This window comes from Coregonus lavaretus, assembly GCF_964263955.1.
Source record: "Coregonus lavaretus genome assembly, chromosome: 24".
NCBI lineage: Eukaryota > Metazoa > Chordata > Actinopteri > Salmoniformes > Salmonidae > Coregonus > Coregonus lavaretus.
The window spans coordinates 37677091-37693500 of NC_140011.1; the positions used below are offsets into that span (position 1 = coordinate 37677091).

Below are 16410 nucleotides of genomic sequence, written 5' to 3' on the forward strand. Positions count from 1 at the left end.
TTAACTCATCACCAGCGTTCATAAAAGGCCTATGCCTACTTTAATAGATGTGATCTTTCTGTAAACACCGAATTATATTTCCTTTGAAACAATTATAGACTTAAATAAATACTGTAAGCCTATATGCAATAATGTGTTGAGTTGGCTGGGGCGTTGGCTGAGATACCAGAAAGTAAATAAATTGAGTCTCACTAAGACACATGGCCTGTTTTGGCCTCTTGGGTACTTACCTCTTGAAAGTGACCATAACTTATGATGACACAGATGCCATACAGAGCCCGTTGTAAAAGGCCCATATCGGTTTGTGTCCGTCAGCTGCTGATAGACATCTGGCCCATGTCTAAATTTAGTAAAAGTATAATGTTGTAAGGGTTAGTGTGTATTTCTGTGTGGACTAGACTATAGGCAGTTTCTGAGAATAGTTCAGTAGATTTTGCAGACTGTTGACAGCATGAAGCAGACTGTGCCACCAGTCTACAGACGTCTTGCTTCTCAGCTTTCATCCACATTCTTTAGTGATAAACTCATGCCGACCACAGGAGGCTGGTGGCACCTTAATTGGGGAGGACGGGCTCATGGTAATGGCTGGAGTGGAATAAGTTTAACGGTATCAAACACATGGTTTCCAGGTGTTTGATACCATTCCATGTGCTCTGTTCCAGACATTACTATGAGCTGTGCACCCCTCCGCAGCCTCCACTGATGCCAACATACCACCCTGTTTGCCCAGCTGCTAAAGTGGCTGTGTGCATGTGTCTGAAAGCTGTGCTCTGCTTTAGTTCTGTTTTAACCACAAGCTGATGTTAAAGTCCAATTCCAATTACATTTTCCTCATCCGGTGGTATTCAAAGTTGGGGTCGTGAATTGCAGTGGTGTAGCCAGATAAAAAATAAATCACAGATTATTGTATGGGACAAAATACAGACGTTTTGGAGAAAGATAATTTCAAAAATATAACTTTATTAAGTAAATATATTTATTGGTTCTCTTAATTTGAATAAGAACAATCAAAATGTAATGAATTGAAGGTTATTTGTTGATTTTTTTGTTGTTTAAATGGACAGATTTTAAGGTTGTTTCATTAGACTTGGGGTGGGATGGGGTTGGCAGAAATTATTGGCAAAAAAAATTAGGTCCCCGCTGAAAAAGTTTCAATACCACTGGGTTAAGGTGAGGTAAAGCACCAAGCCCCTTTTCATGTCCAGAAAGATAAAGGATGCTCCAGCTCTGTTTACCTTGTTACTTTGGTCTAAGATACTGGCATTAAATGTATATATAAATATATATATATATATTACATGTAAATATGTTTTTTTGTGTGTTTCCATATGGGTTTGTCTTTACCTGCAAACTGTCAGCATGTGTTTTCATGACTAGACTGACTGGACGTGTTTATGAGTGCACACTGTCTACACAGCATCTGAGGAAGAAAACAGTTACTCTCGTTCCCTCTTCCCTTCCCTTCTTCTCCCTGCCCTTCCATCCATCCATCCATCCATCCATCCATCCATCCATCCATCCATCCATCCATCCATCCATCCTTCCTTCCTTCCTTCCTTCCTTCCTTCCTTCCTTCCTTCCTTCCTTCCTTTAGGAGCTGAAACATAAGGGCCGCTATTAGCACGCGGACTGCTTTCGCTGCTACAAGTGCTACAAGCCGCTAGCCAAGGAGTCTTTCAGTGCTAAGGATGACGGCATCATGTGTGGGAAGTGTAGGTCCGGAGAAGATGCCCCTCGTTGTCACGCCTGCTACAAAGCCATTTTTGCCGGTAGGGGGCACTATGGGCTAAGACTCACTGTCACTGATATGAGTTAACATGAAATTCAGCAAGTGATATTTATACCCACTATGCTTAATTTTTTAGATACTCTGCATTATGTGAACTTAGATGTAATTAGTAAACGCTTTCTTAAATTACAGTTAAGTTCCATTAAAGGGGCAATCTGCTGTTCAAATAATAACAAAGGGCCACCCTGCCACTGTATTGGTAAATAGCTGATGGATGGGGCTGGAGAAATGTAACCACTTTCAGAGCAAAGGATGGAAGGACTGACCATCGATAAAATTGATGTTTTGAGGGTATGTAGTGTTTGTTTACAATTATATTGTTTACAACCAATTGAGTAAAACAAGCTTATATTTGGGGTTCTGATGGGGAATGACAGCTGAACTAAGTTATATTCTTCAAGAATCAATGGGTATACATCATCAATTTAAAAGTCCCAAAATGGATTTACTAATCGCAGGATTTCCCCTTTAAACCTTCCTAGAGACTGATGTGAATATTTTCCTTTCCTAAAAGCTCTGAGGATGTGGAGTATAAAGGCCACGTGTGGCATGAGGACTGCTTCACCTGTTTCCACTGTCAAAAAACAACAACATACACTCTCAAAGCTTCCTGACCAAAGGCACGGACATCTACTGTAACCCTTGCCATGAGAAGACGTTTGCCAAGATCTGTGTCAGCTGTTAGCAGGTAACGTAAAGATTAGATTTTTTAAAATGAGATCAAAATACTTTGATATAATTGATGGATGTCCATTTTAAATAAGCCTATTGGACCTAAATGGTTGATTAGAAACCAGTTGTTCTGCCATATAAATTACATGAGTAGTACCTTGTGTTATGGACAGTCATGTAACATAGCAAGATGCTATCCTGTTTACGGTATGCAAGTATGCATTTTTCAGCAAGTCGTTTTTGAACTTTTGTAAGCTTTTTGAATGGTATTCAATAGACAAAAACGTAGCGTAATGGTCTTCAGCGCAGAAACTTCATAAAAGGCATCTGGCAGAAGTAAATTAATCTACAAACACAAATATAATTGTATATATATATTTTTTTTTATGACCACATTGTTATGAATTTGATGATATAATCATCAAGCCCATTCAAAAGATTAGGGGACATAATACAGAAGTAAAGTGGAAGAGATGGTTACTTTCCCAGGGTTTTGTAGGCCTTATCCAGAAATGAGAATTAAACCAGAACATGTAAGCAACTGTCTGAGGATGGTGCTGGACCACCTGACGTAAAAAGAAAAGGGACAGTTTGATGAAAAATAACTATACTGAAGAAAAATATAAACGCAACATGCAATAATTTCACACGTATTGCTGAGTTACAGTTCATAAAAGGAAATAAGAAAATTGATTAGGCCCTAATCTATGGATTTCACATAACTGGGCAGGGGTGCAGCTATGGGTGGGCCTGGGAGGTCATAGGCCCACCCACTTGGCAGCCAGGCCCGCCCTATGGGGAGCCAGGCCTAGCCAATCAGAATTAGTTTTCCCCCACAAAAGGTCTTTATTACAGGCAGAAATACTCCTCAGCACCACCCCCCACCCCCCTCAGACGATCCCGCAGGTGAAGTAGCCGGATGTGGTTGTCCTGGGCTGGCGTGGTTACGCGTGGTCTGCGGCTGTGAGGCCGGTTGGACGTACTGCCAAATTCTCTAAAATGACGTTGGAGGCAGCTTATGGTAGATAAATGAACATTCAATTCTCTGGCAACAGCTCCGGTGGACAATCCTGCAGTCAGCATGCCAATTGCGCACTCCCTCAAAACTTGAGACATCTGTGGCATTGTGTTGTGTGACAAAACTGCACATTTTAAAGTGGCCTTTTATTGTCCCCAGCACAAGGTGCACCTGTGTAATGATCATGCTGTTTAATCAGCTTCTTGATATGCCACACCTGTCAGGTGGATGGATTATCTTGGCAAATGAGAAATGCTCACTAACAGGGATGTAAACAAATTTGTGCACATAATTTGAGAGAAATAAGATTTTTGTGCTTATGGAAAATGTCTGAGATGTTTTATTTCAGCTCATGAAACATGGCACCAACACTTTACATGTTGCGTTTATATTTTTTTTGCTCAGTGTAAGTAAAAGTTGAAATCCAGGCATGTCACATGGTTGCGCAAAACACAGGGCCCTAGTGAGGATTCCCCTCTAAACTGACTTGACTCTCTCCTGACCCCTATCTAGGCCATTACCACAGGGGAGTGAACTACCAGGAGCAGCCATGGCACTCGGAGTGTTTTGTCTGCAGCTCCTGCCGAAAGCCACTGGCTGGGACCCGCTTTACCTCCAATGAGGAGAAGGCTTTCTGTGTGGACTGCTACAAGACTACTGTAGCCAAGAAATGCAGCGGCTGCCAGAACCCCATTACAGGTCAATACACACACACACACACACACATACACACATACACACATACACACATACACACATACATACATACATACAAACAACACACACACTAATTCCACTATTGAACGATTGTACACATTTGTAATTGTTTGTTGTTTATTCTCTGTCCTGTTCAAAGCCACCAATGTAGTGAACTACGAGGGTAGCTCGTGGCATGAGTACTGCTTCAACTGCAAGAAGTGCTCCCTGAGCCTGGCTAGCAAGCGCTTTGTGGCCAACGGAGGGGACATCTTCTGCTCAGACTGTGCCAAGAACCTGGAACAGATTGGAGGAAACAGTGGGCCTGCCATGCCAGCTTGTCAGGTTGTAAAGCTGAAAGCAATTGTTTTACTTTTATTTGGGTTAGTATCAGTTGGTTCTGTGGGGTATTCAAGTATCTTTCTTAAGATTGGGTTATATTCAATAGGAGACATTTCAACCCTTGTCACGATCGTCTGAAGGAGGAGACCAATGCGCAGCGTTGTGAGTGAACATGATGACTTTATTTATCAAAGCGACCACGAAAAAACAACAAAAGACGATACGTGAAGTTCTCTATGACACCGACTGAACATAGCACAAGGAAACAAAAACCCACAAACACAAGGAGAAAAACACACAGAATATATATGGCTCCCAATCAGAGATAACGAGCCGACAGCTGACACTCGTTAACTCCGATTGGGAGTCATTAACCAATCACCAAAAAACACAAACAAATGAAACTCACCCAACCCAACACCACCAAATGAAATACACCCTGGCTCTAACACACAGTCCCGGAGCCAGAGTGTGACAGTACCCCCCCCCAAAGGCGCGGACTCCGACCGCGCCTAACCCAAAAATGGGGAGGGCTGGGTGGGTGTTACTCCACGGAGGCGGCTCTGGCGCTGGTCGTGATCCCCACCCCACCATAGTCATTACCCACTTAATTTGCCTCCTACACATTACCACCCCCCAACTACACCCCACTGGGTTAAGGGGCGGCACCGGACTAAGGGGCAGCACCGGACTACGGGGCAGTACCGGACTAAGGGGCAGTACCGGACTAAGGGGCAGTACCAGGCTAAGGGACAGCACCAGGATAAGGGACAGCACCAGGATAAGGAGCAACACCGAGCTAAGGGGCAGCACCTGACTAAATGGCGGATCCTGGCTGGCTGGCTCTGGCGGATCCTGGCTGGCTGGCGGATCCTGGCTGGACGGCTCTGGCGGATCCCTGCTGGACGGCTCTGGCGGATCCCGGCTGGACGGCTCTGGCGGATCCCGGCTGGACGGCTCTGGCGGATCCCGGCTGGACGGCTCTGGCGGATCCTGGCTGGACGGCTCATGGCTGGCTGACGGATCTGGCTGCTCATGGCTGGCTGACGGATCTGGCTGCTCATGGCTGGCTGACGGATCTGGCTGCTCATGGCTGGCTGACGGATCTGGCTGCTCATGGCTGGCTGACGGATCTGGCTGCTCATGGCTGGCTGACGGATCTGGCTGCTCATGGCCGACTGACGGATCTGGCTGATCCTGTCTGGCAGAAGGCTCTGGCTGATCCTGTCTGGCAGAAGGCTCTGGCTGATCCTGTCTGGCAGAAGGCTCTGGCTGATCCTGTCTGGCAGAAGGCTCTGGCTGATCCTGTCTGGCAGAAGGCTCTGGCTGATCCTGTCTGGCGGAAGGCTCTGGCTGATCCTGTCTGGCGGAAGGCTCTAGCGGCTCCGGTCTGGCGGACGGCTCTGATGGCTCATGGCAGACGGGCGGCTTTGCAGGCTTTGGGCAGACGGGCAGTTCAGGCCCCGTTGGGCAGACGGCAGACTCTGGCCGTCTGAGGCGCATCGTAGGCCTGGTGCGTGGTGCCGGAACAGGAGGTACCGGGCTGAGGACACGCATCTCAGGGCTAGTGCGGGGAGAAGCAACAGGGCATGCTGGACCCTGGGGACGCACCGTAGGCCTGATGCGTGGTGCCGGAACTGGAGGTACCGGGCTGAGGACACGCATCTCAGGGCTAGTGCGGGGAGAAGCAACAGGGCATGCTGGACCCTGGGGACGCACCGTAGGCCTGATGCGTGGTGCCGGAACTGGAGGTACCGGGCTGAGGACACGCATCTCAGGTCTAGTGCGGGGAGTCGGAACAGGGCATGCTGGACCCTGGGGACTCCCATAACGCCTAGTGCGGGGAGCCGGAACAGGGCATGCTGGACCCTGGGGACTCACCTCACGCCTAGTGCGGAGAGCAGGAACAGGCCGGGCTGGGCTGGCGACGCGCACCGTATCCCTGGTGCGAGTGGCCGGAACAGGCCGGGCCGGGCTGGCGAAGCGCACCGTATCCCTGGTGCGTGGAGTAGGAACAGGCCGGGCTGGGCTGGCGACGCGCACCGTACACTTGGTGCGGATGGCAGGAACAGGCCGAACCGGGCTGGCGACGCGCACCGTACACTTAGTGCGAGGGACCGGAACAGGCCGGGCTGGGCTGGCGACGCGCACCGTACACTTAGTGCGAGGGGCCGGAACAGGCCGTACCGTACGGGGAACACACACTACTGGCTTCAACCGAGGATCAGGAACGGGCCGGACCGGGCTGGCAACACACATCAGTCCTTCACGCCGTGCCACACACACTTCCCTCCTTCTACTCGCCAATAGCCCCCTTGACCTGGTAGCCTCCTGAATCCGTCCCTTCTCTGCCTCCGTCAACCCCCTTAACCTGGCAGCCTTCTGACTCTGCCTTGTGGCAGCCTCCTGCTGCTCAGTCGCCCAAGCCATGTGCCCCCCCCCAAAAATTTCTTGGGGTTGCCTCTCGTCCTTCCGACGTTGGCTCTGCCGACGCCGTTGCTCCTCTCTCCGTCGCCTCTCCTCTGTCTCGCTCCATGGACGGCGATCCATGCCATCCAGGATTTCTTCCCACGTCCAGGACCCTTTACCGTCCAAAAGCTCTTCCCATGTCCAGACCCTCGGCTCCTGGACACGCTGCTTGGTCCTTTGATGGTGGGTTTTTCTGTCACGATCGTCTGAAGGAGGAGACCAATGCGCAGCGTTGTGAGTGAACATGATGACTTTATTTATCAAAGCGACCACGAAAAAACAACAAAAGACGATACGTGAAGTTCTCTATGACACCGACTGAACATAGCACAAGGAAACAAAAACCCACAAACACAAGGAGAAAAACACACAGAATATATATGGCTCCCAATCAGAGATAACGAGCCGACAGCTGACACTCGTTACCTCCGATTGGGAGTCATTAACCAATCACCAAAAAACACAAACAAATGAAACTCACCCAACCCAACACCACCAAATGAAATACACCCTGGCTCTAACACACAGTCCCGGAGCCAGAGTGTGACAACCCTGGGGTACATCATAACTGTAACTGTTAATTCAAAGGTCTTAAAGGAAAATACGGTGTCCCATAGTGATTACTTATAATAGCTATTGTGACGGATATTGCATTGGTGTGGTGGGTCTGTTATCAGGAATAAAATAATATATTATTTCCACAAAGCATTCCGAAGGACTCTGGTTTTCTTTTGTCATTATGATAGTTGTAATTACATTGCATTGTCATATATTGGGTTCAGTATATACTATTTTTTCTTTTTTATAAAACACAACATGAGATTCAGATGCTCATCTCAGCCCCATGGACAGCTGCCTAATCAATCTAGTAACAGACATTTCACTTTACAGTTTATATGACATCAAAACTAAGAGATTTAAAATGTAACAAACATGCATTAATTTCAAGCTTGGAAAGAGCAGTTATCTGGGAAGAAAATATCTTACACCCAGCCTAGAGGCTGATTCACTGGCACCGGTACCCCCCTGTGTATAGCCTCCCTACTGTTATTTTATTTTACTGCTGCTCTTTAGTTATTTGCTTTTATTTTTTTTGCTTAACACTTTTTTTATTTGTTTTTTTACGGCTTGTAAGTAAGCATATCACTGTAATGTCTACACCTGTTGTGTTCGGCGCATGTGGCAAATAAAATTTGATTTGATTTGATTTGAAAGAGGTAAGAAGTGAGGGGGTGGAGCGACAGTCATATAGGGGTTTTCAAGGTGTGTGTAGACACCTACAGGTCTCACTGACAATAGAACACGACAGGTCTCACTGACACTAGAACACTACAGGTCTCACTGACACTAGAACACTACAGGTCTCACTGACAATAGAACACTACAGGTCTCACTGACAATAGAACACTACAGGTCTCACTGACAATAGAACACTACAGGTAATTTAGGAATAGATACAATGGTTAATAGCACCATCCAGTAAAGTTACTATATACCAGGATCATCTGTCTGTGGCAGGGCTCCTAATTATTTGGTAAGTCAATTCACCATTTATATAATTTACTTTAAAAAAGTATACTTTAACTTCACTTTAATGATATTGAACAAGTATTTGCACATTTATTTGTGATTAAACGTACATTTTAGTTGAATTCAAGACAGCGGTTTACACAGGGATAAAGTGTGAAGTGGCAAACCAATGTTGTTGTTGTTGGTGGATGTTTCATATAATGTCAAATATGCGTCAAACTCTATTCTCTGTTTAGTATATCCATTTCCAACTCAATTTCATTTTAATCATAATGTCATCTCTCATTCATGTCATAAATTGTCATCTTTTATGATTGTCTATAATTCTGCTATAGATTATTCTAGATGTTCATTACTGTGAATATGGTCAGTCTCATGTTGAATTACACATTGGACTATGAAGGGTCGTTTCATATGATTTCAATCACTTTCTGACTTCATCCCTTTTGATTTGAATGAAACCTTCCATACATGTTTGCCCACGGTAGAAGTGGTCAGAAAGTGCCAAAACATTCAGGAGATAGAGATGCTCAAAGTTGACCCATTTTACATACTTCACCCTACCACGAGACAGCCATGTCTTCATCACTGAAAAAGATAAACGATCGAGTTTGATATCATTTGAAATGTTACAAACAGGGTGGTCAAGCTATTTTATAATTTCTTGAAAAATAAAAACGTAAAAAAATAATTGATCTAAAAACACGTAAACTCAGATTTTTCTCATTTACACATGTTGTCGCTTAGACCCTATTTTACATCATCTGTAGTGTATGTGTTGTGCTCGCTGAGACACAACATGCTCTTGAATACAGGGTGGTTGTCATTTCAATCATAGAAATTCATAGAATGGACTTATTCCTTCAGACCAATGCAATTTAGCAGGTACACCATTGAAATGTAAAATGAATTGACATTTCAACTTTCAATTACTACCAGAAAGATGGCCGCCGGTCCACCCACCATGGAATGTCAACTTGAAAAGAAATGTCTATTCTATGATCTATATTTCTATGATTTCAATAGGTTTACTATGGAAGATTTACCGTTTAATTTAAACAATTGATATTCCCACTCAATTCAACATTATCTGATGTGTGAACCTCCAACCATCTTTGTGGTAACATTAGATCATTTGTTTTGGTTCTGTCCATTTGTAGCTTGTTTTTGGACACAGGTCCAGGAATGGCTAAAGGATTGCAATATTTACCTGGAACTAACCTTGCAGATAGCATTACTGGGTGATCTGAAAAGTCATAGTCAATCAATCAATAATATAATAATACTTTTAGCAAAAATGTTTATTTTTTAATTCACAATCTGTAGAAGCAATGAGAATAGAAAGGTTCAGAACTTTTGTAAAACATCACAGTACGGTTGAAATATATATGGCAAATAGAAATCCTATATGGATGGTGTTAAGAGATAGATGGGAGGTATTGAATAGAGTTGAAGGATGGGACTAATAACAAATAACAACAAATAATAACAAAGATAGCTAATAATGTAAGCATACTGTGTCCATAATAAGTACATAGGTTGTATGTTGGGAGCTTTTGGGAAAGAGCACAGTTAGAAAGATATGGCATTTAGAAGCAAACCGGATGGACATCATGAAAATGATCGGAGAGGTTGAGAGTAGAAGAAGTTCAGGAGCAAAAAAAAAAAAAAAAAAAAAAAATATATATATATATATATATAGAATTATTGTAAAATTAACTCTGTCCATAAGGTGTAGATAGTAAGTATAGACCGGAAGTAGAGGCCTGGGCGTTGTTGTTCACTAATTTACTCCAAGTAGGGAAAGGATGGTGGGGTTGAAAAGTAATAAAGGGGAATATATATATAAAAAATAAAATAAAACATGGGGGATTGGAAGTGATGCAGACAATTACATTGATAGAAGATACAATCTATCTGCAATATTAAGCTGATCCATTCCCCCCGAGAAAAAAAATAAATAAAAAAAACATTTGAAAGTTGACGTTTCTATTTTATTTCATTTTTAAATTTATTTCAAGTTTCAAGTTTTTTATTGTCACGTGCACAAGTACAGTGGAATGCCTTTCTTGCTTTCTCTTTCCCAACAATGCAGTAATCAATATCAGTAGTAAACATATTATACTATAAATAAAGTAAAGTAGAACAAAAACACACGAGAAATAGAAATAAGAAGAACACGAGAAAGTAAGTAAGATGTATACAGGGACAGTTCCAGGGTCAGTAGCTAAATACAGGGTCAGTTCCAGGGTCAGTAGCTAAATACAGGGACAGTTCCAGGGTCAGTAGCTAAATACAGGGTCAGTTCCAGGGTCAGTAGCTAAATACAGGGTCAGTTCCAAGGTCAGTAGCTAAATACAGGGACAGTTCCAGGGTCAGTAGCTAAATACAGGGTCAGTTCTAATACCATATTTACAATGTGCAGGGATACTGGAGTGGTAGGGGTAGATATGTATAGGGATAAGGTGAGTATGCTGTGTCTAAACCGATGGTAGGCCCAACACAAACACCTCTGATGATTTAAAATAGGGTCTAAGATACAACATACTGTATGTTGAAAAATATCTGAGTTTACACATTTTAGATAATTTACTTTAAAGGTTAAAATATTATATCTTTTTTTGAAAACAGTTTGACAACACTGTTTGTAAGCTTTCAAATAATATCAAAATCAACCACTTATCTTTTTCAGTGATGAAGACATGGATGTCTCATGGTCGGCTGGGGTATGCTAAATGGGTCACCTTTGAGCACCTCTATCTCCTGAATGTTTTGGCACTTTCTGACCACGTCTACCGTGGGAAAACATGTATGGAAGGTTTTGTTCAAATCAAAAGCGGTGCAGTTAGAAAGGGATTGAAGTCATATGGAACGACCTTAAAGGCTTTGGCAGTGGAAGCAATGATAATAGAAAGACAATATGCGAACACATAACAAAGTGCAATAGAGTTGCTATATTCTCTCAGATATTGTATTGTGTTGGATAATAGCAGCTTAGAAAACTGTCCTTTGGAAAGTGTTTGCCCAAATGTAAAGCTTGTACAATGATTGATAGGATATTACACAGAATAAAATGTTTCCCTACAAAATAAGATCTTCAAAGATTACATTTCAAAGATTTATATAAAACACCAGAGTAAAAGCTTGAGTGCAGGTCTTACTGTTATTGATGTTTATTTCAGAGCTGTGATGAACCTTTGTAAGAAACTCCTCCATCTCCTTCTCAGTCTGTCTCTACTAAGCCGTGCCTCTCCCCAGGATCCAGGTAAACAGCTGGCCACAGCACTGCACTGCACTGCACTCAGCACTCGCACTCAATTACACAAACAACTGATCAATAACAAGCCATATGCTGACCATTTTTGGAGAAATACTGTATCTGGAAGAGAGTGAAGAGATGAATGGAGATGTGGAAGATAAGTACGACAAACAACTGACAGCAGTCCATGTGCCCTGTGTACACCAGAGTGTTCCAGTGTGAGCTTGTGGGGGGAAATGGCTGACTTTACAGGGGAGTGCAGCTACTGGCAGCTGAGTCCGGACCTCTCCATCCCTGCCCTGGAGGAGCTCAGTGTGTGTGTCCACCTTCAGCAGCACATCAGCACACCGGCCTGGACAGCCTTCATGTACCTCCACCCTGACGGGCTGCAGGCTGAGCTGGGCCTGGCCGGTCAGGAGGGCCTCGTCCACATCTGGCTGTTTGGGATGAGGTGGTCAGCCCCCCTCCACCTCCCCCTGGGCCACTGGCACTACATCTGTATAACCTGGTCTGGGGCATCTCACCAGCCAGCCCTCTACGTCAATGGGAGTAGTGTGGATGTTCCAGCCCATGCTAAGGAATCCCCCCTGTCCCCCTCCTGCTGCAGGCTGGCCCCCAACGGCACACTCACCCTGGGTGTCTCGCACTACGTAGTCCAAGGGGAGATGCATGTGGAGAACGGTACCAACTTCAATGGGAGTCTGTCTCTGTTCCGCATGTGGGGACAAGCACGCACCCCTGAACAGGTGTCTGACCTGAGCTGCACAGAGGGGGATGAGGTGCGCTGGGATGCTGTCGACTGGCTCACCCTGAGGTGTCCTCCAGTCCCAGACTCCCGTCTACAATGTGGTGAGGCAGGAGACCATTTATATTTTATATAGATTTTGATTATCTATACATTTATTTTAAATGTAATTCTCTATGGAAAAACTGATTGGTGTCAGCTATGATTAGCCATTTTATTATTTCTCTGGTGTCCTCTGCTGTTCCTGTTATGTATCTGGACCCAAGTTCAAATATTGATCTCGTATCCAATGGAGCAAACACAGGGTGAATCATTAAACATGTGTTAAACATCAAACTCAAAGCTCTCTGCAGTTACTTTCAGGTCGTTAGAGATGGTTCTTCTACGGTAGATCTGTAGATGATAAGTAGCTACAAGTCAGAAGGTAAATGGTCTAAACACCAAAGCAATGCTTTGCATCTTATACATTGCTTCTGATCAATGACATCATTTTCATAATTTCTGTCAGCCTGGTCTCTATATGAAGTTAAAGTCAAGATCACCATCATCTGCTACGATGGAAACAGTACAGATAAATACAAAGCCAGAGACCTTGCACATCAATGGGTAAGATATTGGGTCACATTTCACTTACTGTTGCACAGTGTTTAGAATGATTCCAGAACTTTTAGAAGAGAGTTCAGAACTCTCCATATGTAACGTTCTCTGTTTTGATGGTTCCATTAACTTTATCTAATTGCAGCTCAGAAAAATATTACCATCCAACAAATACTATTTGTACAGAGTCTCTGTGTCTGTGTCAACCAGGTAAGAAAAGACCCAACTACAAATTTAGTACAGGTATATAATGGATTTATTTATGCAATATAAGTAAATAATCTCTTCCTCTCAATTGCAATCTCCACTGCAGGCCATTTCACACTCTTAACATTGTTGGTGAGACATACGAGGAAGAGGGCCAGGTAAGTGTTGAACTCGATGGAATGATGATCCTACAATACACAGTAAGAACAATAACATGATAGTTACAAAGTTAAACATGTATTCTGATGATGATCAGTGCACCTTTTTGAGCACAAATGATAGCATTTATTACAATTTCAATTCCCCAGGACAAACCAAAATTGCGGGCTGAATTCAATACAAACAAGTAAGAAATACTTTATTCTGGTGGTATTCACAAAGGTTCAAGTTTAACTTTTTGAAAAAGGTCTCTATGACACTACTACAATTGTCAAAACATTTACAAAGAAATATACTCACTACCTCACATTTCCAGGAGCTGATTGAAGCTATAGGTTTGGGACTAAAAGGACTTGTGCTTGTTGTTGTTTAATCATTGTTGTATCACCACACAGCTTTGACTGCCTGGTCCACCTGAATGTTATCCCCAGCTCTGATGTCAGGACAGTGCAGAAACAGGTCTCTCTTTTGCTGAACACACATCATAACTCCGGACATCTCACACTAGTGGCTAAACCCCACAGCATCCAAGTGAACGCTGTAGGTAAGACACAAAGCTTTTCAAAAGGAATCCCACCTCTGGAGAGAAAATAATGACTAAAGAGGAAATGTTAATAAGTGATTAGGGCCCTGAGTTTTTCCTGGTCAGGAGGACAAACTCCTGGTCTTATAGATGATCTAGATGAGTGATGTCAATGGTCTTTGGTTCCACTGTGATGAGGAGAACCAATACATGTCTATGGTTCCACTGTAATGAGGAGAGTGATTGTCTTTTTCCACAGAGGACTTCCCCCGAGCCACACACATTCCTCCCATTGACATAGTCACTGAAGCCTCTTCTGACACAACCACAGACCTTAGTGTCACGACTGGTGGCAAACTCTCAGGTTAGTGTGTTCCTCATCTGTTTCAGGAAATGATCCAGTCCATCCCTTCTTCCATCCACAACCAAACTAATTACTGCATGTGATAGGATTTTTACATTGAAAATGTACCCGCTCTCTGTTGGGAGGTGGGTTACTACCTCGAACTTCCAATGTCCACCAGATGCATATGCATTTTGTTTTGCCAGATGTCTAGACGGATTTTCCGTACTTGGCGCACATGTGCTTCGCTTTTCAACTAGCTAAAAGCTAGCTAGTTGGAGTCTGTGTGTACTTCTGTTTGTACCACCGCACGGTAAAGCAACGCACGAGTTGAAAATATTGAACTCATGCGGTACACTGAACGCACCGCAGCACCCCCAACGTAGCGTTGCAGACTGCTCCATTGACAATTAATGACTTCCGTCGGAACGCAAAGAGTTTGATGCATCTGGTGGACATGAGGCGTAAACTGTCTTTCATTGCAGACATATATTTCGAGGTTGATGCGAACGTGACCCTTACTGGGTCCTGTGACAATCCGAGACAGACTATCATTAACTGGGTATGTGAGCCGAAAGGACAGCATTTCTTCATTCAAATGCTTGATTTCCTGATGAATCCAGGTTACTAATCACTCTGCCTGTTCTCTGACATGTTCAGCTGTATGGCACTCTACCTGCTGAGATGTCTGTTCTGATCTTCCAGCTTTTGGTAAAGGCATACAGGTATGTATCAGTAAAACACTCACTATATCCCACAAATGGAATCATGGGAGATTTTGCCTGGCTCTTAATACAAACGTCTTAAAGAATAAACAGAATACAGAGTATCAGTTAAATCAGTAGGTGATCTGTCTTTCAGTGTGCAGCATCCATCTCCACGATCAAACACGACTGATTCTGATAGGGTATGTAAATTACTCTCTTGGTAGTTGAGGCAGCAAGACATTTAATTGTGAGAGGTTAACATATCCCCATTGTAAAATGAAAACTACTTTGACCTGCCGGTACTCTGTCTTCACAAATACTCAGGGTCTGTTGGCACTAAATAGTGCCACTCTTTCTTACAGCCTTCCTTGCTCAAAACGTCAAGGTATGATCATAGAAAATAATAAAATAAATATAGAAATAAAATCACAAGCGAGTCAGACATACACTGAGGACAACTAAACACTGCATGTCATTTATAATAAAATGGAGTGAACAATATGTAACTATTTGGTTTCCCCATCCATCCACAGACACGGCTGCCTGTTCCGGGTGCGGGTGACAACGTCATCAAGTCAAGAGGAGACAACAACAAGGATCCGTACCCTGCTGGAGAAGATATACACCAATGACCTTATAACCATAGAAACCAAGTCCAAGGACATCAAGATCCGTCATATACGTAAGCTTTGTTTGAATGAAACAAGACCCATAAAACTCAAATTGAAAGGACTCTGGGAATGTCTAGAGAAAAAGAGGCTTGGGGGTTGAAGAAAAAAAACGGTCGAAAATTGCTTTCCCTTTGATATGAATGATTTGAACTTATTTGATGTGAAAATAGAGCATTTGTCCCTGTGGATTGTGCAGGCGTTGATGCCTTGTGTTCCTTGTTTGCTCCACCGCCAGGGAGTTGTCTTGAGCACCGCCACCAGACCAGACATGGCCTGTTTGTATGGCCGGTCACCTGGGCCCCCCAGACTGCCACGCTGCCATGTCAGGGAGACCCCAGCAAGATGGCTACCAGGCTCTGGTGAGACAAACTGTCAAGCTGACATACTGTAGTCCATTATGATGATTTATGACAAATTACCAATGATGAAAGGCTCTTGTGGTCTCAAAAATGTTGTCTCTCCTGTCATCGAACAGTTTATTTTTAGAGTTCTATTGTTTCTGGCTCATTGATTTTATAGCCCATTTCATCTTGTTGTCAGAGACTGTGTGCTGTCTGCAACATAATGACCAAGCTGTCTCTCTTTCACACTGGAACAGGGATATTTGCATTGAACGATTATAACAAAATCAATTGATGACTACATCTGGAATACGTCCTGCAATAAAAACATGAATCCGTTAG

The 16410-nt window shown here is 43.6% G+C and overlaps 1 pseudogene across 1 annotated transcript in view; it reads left to right on the forward strand.

The window, feature by feature from the left end:
* The first annotated feature begins 451 nt into the window (after positions 1 to 451).
* The window catches only part of LOC311099857, a 28769-nt pseudogene continuing 12810 nt past the window's right edge, over positions 452 to 16410 (forward strand). Inside the window, exons 1-19 of the transcript XR_014615727.1 lie at positions 452 to 463; positions 1595 to 1769; positions 2303 to 2477; positions 3993 to 4178; positions 4336 to 4523; positions 11775 to 11781; positions 11983 to 12624; positions 13029 to 13126; positions 13263 to 13327; positions 13431 to 13482; positions 13633 to 13670; positions 13879 to 14027; positions 14266 to 14370; positions 14835 to 14911; positions 15010 to 15074; positions 15211 to 15256; positions 15419 to 15441; positions 15590 to 15738; positions 15963 to 16086. The product of XR_014615727.1 is annotated as an uncharacterized misc_RNA (transcript). The remainder of the gene's footprint in view (positions 464 to 1594; positions 1770 to 2302; positions 2478 to 3992; positions 4179 to 4335; positions 4524 to 11774; positions 11782 to 11982; positions 12625 to 13028; positions 13127 to 13262; positions 13328 to 13430; positions 13483 to 13632; positions 13671 to 13878; positions 14028 to 14265; positions 14371 to 14834; positions 14912 to 15009; positions 15075 to 15210; positions 15257 to 15418; positions 15442 to 15589; positions 15739 to 15962; positions 16087 to 16410) is intronic.